Genomic DNA, 7,058 nt, shown 5'->3' with positions numbered 1-7,058 from the left:
GACCTTTATGTCTATTTTTGAATGACTGACTACTTTCTGGACAGACTTGTATAGCTATCCATGATCTCTTTAGTTTCTAGTCACATGGAATATTTTTACCATTCCTGTATTTGGAGCCTATGTGTGTCTTTAAAACTGAGTGAGTCATTTTTTTTTTTTTAAGTATATTTTATTGATTATATTGTTACAATAGTTCCAATTTTTTTTTCCCCTTTGCTCCCCTCCGCCCAGCACCCCCCTTCCCCAACAATCCCCTCTCCAAGTCCATGCCCATGGGTCGTACATACAAGCTCTCCCGCCTCACCCTTTCATATATTCTTCTTCTTCTTTTTTTTAAAGTTAATTAATTAATTAGTTAAATATTTTAACAATAAAAAATAACAATTCCTCCCTCTCAGACTTAAGACCCTTTACAATCTTATAAAGGACAATGGATGAAGGTCTCGAGCTCCTCTAGCTGCTTCAAGCTGGACATGGTCGTCGTCCTACCTACCCGTGGGTCAAGAAATCCCTAATAAGAGTGGGGATGTGGAGGGGAGGGTGGCCTTCCCACAAGGGGAAGGATCGTGCAGACTCCAGGTTGGTTGGCTGTCTCTGGACAACGGCATGCTTGGTTTGACAGGCTGGCATCCTTGTTGTATTCTGGGGGCAACAGGGTTAAAGGACATCATTTAATCCGTAACCACTAGATGACAAAAGACAGGTATTAATTTTTCAATGTCCCACATTAGGGAAAAGAAGGGCTTCTTTGGAGGAAGGTGTGCCAGGTACATCTCACCTGTCCAAAACCCTTTTGCCCATTATACTTATTTTGGACTGAGGGAAATATTTTAGGTTTCCCCCATCTCAGGCCTCTGGGCTTTTTCTGTCCAAGCCATTAGGATAGAAAAGAGAAACCAGTTTTAAAGTGAAGCCCACAGACCACCCCGTTCTTCACCAACCCAGCCACTTAGTTCAGCCAAACCATTGAGTCTCAGGAGGCAGCAATGCAGACAGGATTAAGTGAGGCCTATGCATACAGATAATCACTCAGGTAATGAGATTGTAGGCTTATGCCCTTTGAAAACAGAAAACACATGTTAATTTATGTAACATAACCCACATACAAGTCTCTAAATCTGTAGGACTGTCTTATCGGAAGGAAAATCCTTGTCCTTCTAATATTCACTGAACTTGCATTTCTATTCTTTATATTTTTATCCCCCCCCCCACTAAAAAATTTTCTGTTTGTTTGTTTTTCCACTACAGTTGTCTCACTTTTTTTCCCCCTCTTGCTTCCCTGCACCCTGCCCCCCCCCACAGTCAGTCCCCACCCAGTTGTCCATGTCCATGGGTCATTCATACATGTTCTTTGACTAGACCCTTCCCCTTCTTACCCCTTCTCTCCCTCCCATCTCCCCCTTTGTTACTGTTAGTTTATTCCTTGTTTACATACCTCTGGTTCAATTTTGCTCATTTGTTTGTGTTGTTCATTAGTTTCCTGTAACAGGTGACAGCATAAGGTAATTTTCTTTTGTTGCCTGGCTTATTTCGCTAAGCATAATTCTCTCTAGTTCCAATCATGTTGTTGCAAATGGTAGAAGTTCCTTCTTTCTTTCAGTACTTATTCATTGTCATTTTCCCCCTTTGTACTCGTGTTCCTCTCTGTCTCTCTCTGTTTCTTCATCTTCTTAAAGCAGACCCTTTAGCATCTCTTGCAATGCTGGTTTGGTGGAGATGTATTCTTTTAGCCTTCTTTTGTCTTGGAAACTCCTTATTTCACCTTCCATTTTGAATGAAAGCCTTGCTGGGTAGAGTATTCTTGGTTGTAGGCCTTTGTTTTTCATTGCTTGGAATATTTTTTGCCATTCCCTTCTGGCTTGTAGTGTTTCTGCTGAGAAATCTGATGATAGCCTTATTGGAGCTCCCTTGTATGTTATTAGTTGTTTCTCTCTTGCTGCTTTTAGGATTCTCTCTTTGTCTTTGAATGTTGGCATTTTAATTATGATGTGTCTTGAAGTGGGCCTGTTGGGGTTCATCTTCATTGGGACCCTCTGTGCTTCCTGGACTTGCGTGACTCTTTCTCTCGTCATGTTAGGAAAGTTTTCTGTCATTAGTTTTTCAAAGAGGTTTTCTATCCCTTTCTCTTCTTCTTCTCCTTCTGGAATTCCTATGATACGGATATTATTACGTTTCATGTTGTCCTGCAGCTGTCTTAGAACCTCTTCAGTCTTGTTCAGTCTTTTTTCATTTTGTTGCATTGTCTGGGAGTTTTTGTGTAGGTTGTCCTCCAGCTCGCTGATCCGATCTTCTGCTTCCTCTAGCCTGCTTTTAATTCCTTCTACTGTGTTCTTCAATTCAGAGATCGTATTTTTCATTTCCTCCTGGCTCTTATTGATAGCTTCTATGTCCTTTTTCATGCTCACGTAATTTTCTGTGAGTTCCTTGTAGTTTTTCTGGAGTTCTTTGAAGTTTCCGCTGAGCTCATTCAGCTTCTCCATAATCCATGTTTTGAATTCCATATCTGATAGTTCGCTCCCCTCTATTTCATTTAGCACTCTTTCTGGGGATTCTACCTTTCCTTTTGATGGGAGGTTGTTTCTCTGTCTCCCCATTTTTTTGACTCCTATTGTTTGTTGGTGCTTCTTGGAATGATCTGCACTTCCTGGATCTGCCTCTGGTGGCGTCAGATCATGTACCAGTCTGGCCCTAGGCAGCCTGTTGGAGACTTCCAGGGATCTACTGCTGTTGTCTGTCTTCTTTGATTGTTAATCTATTCAATCTGTGATTAGCTGTCAGGCTTAAGGACTGTGGGTGTGGCAGCTTAATTCCTGTAGGCAGGGCTTTTGCTTCCCCTCAGGCTGACGCCACTTGGAGGGGAATGGTCTACCCGCAGTACTGGGGATGAGTCAGCACTGGGACCCAGTCAGCTGCTCCTCCAGTTCTCCCCTCAAAGCCACCGTGCCAAATTCTCCCCAAGTGTCTCCAGTCCTCTCTGCCTTCCCTCTGCTTGAGCCCAGGGTAAGTGGTGGCCAAAATATTTTTGTATGTGATCCACTTAAGAGCTCTTTTTCTCCTGCTGTTTCTCTCCGGCTAGCAAGAAAGCCTGTGGCTTTTCGCTTTTCACAGCTGATACTATTTTACTTTCCACTCTGTCGCTGTAGGCTGGGAAGCCCAGCTGGGGGTTTAGACCCTGCCCTTCTCAGGGGGAATCCCCGGCTGCTGAGCTGTTTCTCAGCCCCTTCAGCTGCCACCCGTGGGAGCCCAGCCAGCCCTTCCACGTCTCCGCACTCCCTACCGGTCACGTTGTGATGTAGCGGCCTTTTCTGTCTCTCCGTGGTTATAAGACTTCTCTCCAGCTGGTGTTCGGTTCGTTATTCCAGATGATTTCTCCAAAATTACATTGTAAATCCAGACTAGTTCTAGGAGGAAGTTAGTGTAGCTTCCACTTACTCCTCCACCATCTTGTTTCTCTCGTGAGTCATTTTTAAAGGCAGCAAATTGTTGGGTCTTATCTGCTATTCATCCATACATTCAATGCCTTTTGATTTGAGAACTCAATCTATTTACATTTAAAATAATTATTTTTGGGTTAATACTCATTAATATCATATTATAAATTTAATTGGCTGCTTTATAGTTTCCTTCCTTCTCCTTTTTGATATCTTGCTACATTCCTTGTGAATTGGTGATTTTTTTCATAATGGTATACTTAGATCCATCCTCTTTATTTTCTGTGAATCTACTGTAAATTTTTGCTTTCTGGTTATCATAGGTTTACATAAAACATTATATATATAAAACAATCCTTTATATTTTGCTGAACAATGCTGACTTGTGGATGGAATGAGGCAGGAAGACTCTCCATTCTAAACTTGTGCAATTATTCTCTATTTTCTTTATCCACCACATTGCTAAAACTTCTCAGTGGATTCTAGACATCTTTCAGAGCCATTTTGTTTGTAAATAATTGTTCAATTTTTGATCTTTGTGGGGGGCATGTAAAGGGACTGAGTTGTCTTACATTGCTGTTTTTCTGATAACTCTAAAAAAATAATCTTTGGAGTATTTTATTGTCAAATTAGTTAAAATATATAACTGAATAGTTGTTTCAAAGTGATCTGTGATTTTATTTAATTAAATATTTAAACCTTTTGACATTTTTGACAATGTTCTAAAATTAAATTCTGAATGCAGTCTATTTCACCTGACACTTATTTTGAGAATTCTCAGAGGAATTTTGGAAAAACTGAAAGGATTTGCTTTCTTATCTTATCAAAAGAGAAATGTGGACTTTCAGTGAAGATGGAGGCCTAGACAGACATGCTCATCTCCCTCCACAACTAAGAAGGAATATCATTACCTCAAAACTAGAGACAACCAGAAGTTCCAGAAAACTGACCTGCATGGAAGTCCAACAAACAAAGATATAAAGAAGAAATACTCATCCATATAGGTAGGAGGGCCAGAGCCGGGGTGGCAATAGTGGCAGGCTGGTGGAAAGTGCAGTCACACATTTTAAAACATCAGGAGGGACACCTGAGGAGGGCTTCCAGCACCAGACCATACCACATAGCTCACTGTCCCAGCGCTGGAGAAAATAAAGCCTCGTTGCTTTTGACTGTTCAAACCAGTGGGGGTTGAGGCAGAGGGAGAAACTGCCAGCCTATCAACAGAGTCTGCTTGTTTAAAGGGCCCTCATGGTCCTAGAACGTCTGCAGACCCATCCACTCTGGGGACAATGGCCAGGGCAACAGCTAGAGAGTCACCAGTCCCATACGGAAGTGGGAGAAGTGCCTGTAAAAGCGCAAGTGCTGACAGGTGGCATTGTTCCCTCTCTGACCCCTCCCCCACACACAGCGCCAAAACATGGTGAAATAGGTCACCCTCTACTAATGAATACCTAAGGCTCCTCCCCTTACCTCATAACAGGAGTGACAGCTCTACTTAAGACACAGAGGCAAACGAACACAGGAGCCTGTCAAGATGAGGAGACAGAGAAGTATGGCCCAAAAGGGGGAATGAATCAAAGTCCCAGTGGGAGAACTAGCCGATGAGGAGATAGCCAACCTAACAAATGAGAGGATAACCAACCTAACAGATGAAGAGTTCAAAACACTGGTGATAAAGATGCTCACAGGCTTGACAGATACGCTTAAGTATGGCAAATGCATAAGGGAAGAAGTAAAGGCTATGCTAAATGAAACAAAGGAAAATCCACACAAAACCAATGGTGAAGGGAAGAACACTGGGGTTCAAATCAATGATTTGGAACATAAGGAAAAAAAAAACAGTCAACCAGTACAAAATGAGGAAACAAGAATTGAAAGAAATGAGCAGAGGCCTAGGAACCTATGGGAAAACTTTAAACTTGCCAATATCCGAACCATAGGGGTGCCAAAAGGAAAAGAGGAAGAGCAAGAAATTGAAAGCTTATGTGAAGAAGTAATGAAGTAAAACTTCCAAAATTTGGTGAAGAAAACAGACATACAAGTCCAGGAAGCACAGAGAGTCCCAAACAAGCTAGACCCAAAAAGGACCACACCAAGACACATCATAATCAAAATGTCAAAGGTGAAAGATTAAGAGAGACTCTTAAGAGCAGCAAGAGAAAAGCAGAGTTATCTACAAAGGAGTGCCTATAAGACTATCAGCTGATTTCTCAAAAGAAACTTTTCAGGCAAGAAGGGACTGGCAAGAAGTATTCAAGGTGATGAAAAGCAAGGACCTACAACCAAGATTATTCTATCCAGCAGAGCTATAATTTAGAATAGAAGGGCAGATAAAGCCTCCTAGACAAGGTAAAGCGAAAGGAGTTCATCATCACTAAGTCATTATTATATAAAATGTCAAAGGGACTTACTTAAGAAAAAGAAGATCAAAACTATGAACATTAAAATTACAACAAACTCACAACTATCAACAACTCAATCTAAAAAATAAAAACAAAACCCAACTAAGCAAACAAGAATAGGAACAGAATCATAGGTATGGAGATCACTTGGAGGGTTATCAGTTGGAAGGGGGAAGGGGAAGAAATGAGGAAATGGTACAGAGATTAAGAAGCATAATTGGTTGGTACAAAATAGATAGGGGGAAGTTAACAAAACATAGGAAATGGTGAAACCCAAACTTATATGCACGACCCATGGACATGAACTAAGTGGGTGGAATTTCTGGTGGGAAGGGGGATACTGGACAGAGGGGAGAAAAGGGGATAAATTGAGACTACTGTAGCAACATAATCAATAAAATACACTTTTAAAAAAGTGAAATGTGAAACTGATGATGTTTGATATATTAAATTACATAGAAAGTGTTGTAAAAAAAAATACTAACATTTTCTAGGTTATATTTGTATGGGTATATGTTATTAGCATAAGTATTTCAGAAAGTATATAAAGTTCCTAAAATTCTTAATATTTTTGCTGTCTATGATATGTGTTGGTATAATACTCTGTAATAACTGGTTATTATCTAAAAATGTTGTGTGTCAAGGAGATATGGTTGGAGTTACGGAAAGAAAGTACCTAGTCCTCCTATATTTTTTAGGCATAACTGCTTTTATTTTAACATGAAATCATAGAATTTTAGACATATAAAAATAAATTATCTATGTCAAATACCTCAATATATTTGAAAATACTGAAAATGTGGTTTGCTCGGGTATTTTGTGCAGCCAGGGATCCAAGTCAGACCCCTCAATTCCTGTTCAGTACTCCTTCCAGGAAACACTGGCCTTATGTCGCTATGTAAAGTGAGTCATAGTGTTGTTCTCTATTTAAATTTTTTTAAATTGTGTTTCAGAATATTGATTTACAGTAAAATTACCAAGTTAACCATGTCAATTTGTATTTAATGTTAGTGGTTATTTGTTTATAGTATACTCTTCTAGTTTGCTTTTGTATATATTGGGTCTATATTTAGCTTAATTACTCAGTTACTTTTATTTTCTTGTTCTCAGTAGCTTTTAATTTTGTTCTTTATTCAAATTTAAATTATACCTCATTAAACTTTACAGAGGTCGGATCCCATACTATCACATAAGTGCAGCACACTTGTATCCCTGGTAAGGACCT

This window comes from Furipterus horrens, unplaced genomic scaffold (assembly GCF_987537825.1).
Source record: "Furipterus horrens unplaced genomic scaffold, mFurHor1.1.pri manual_scaffold_7, whole genome shotgun sequence".
Taxonomy (NCBI): domain Eukaryota; kingdom Metazoa; phylum Chordata; class Mammalia; order Chiroptera; family Furipteridae; genus Furipterus; species Furipterus horrens.
This window is presented reverse-complemented; position numbering follows the sequence as displayed.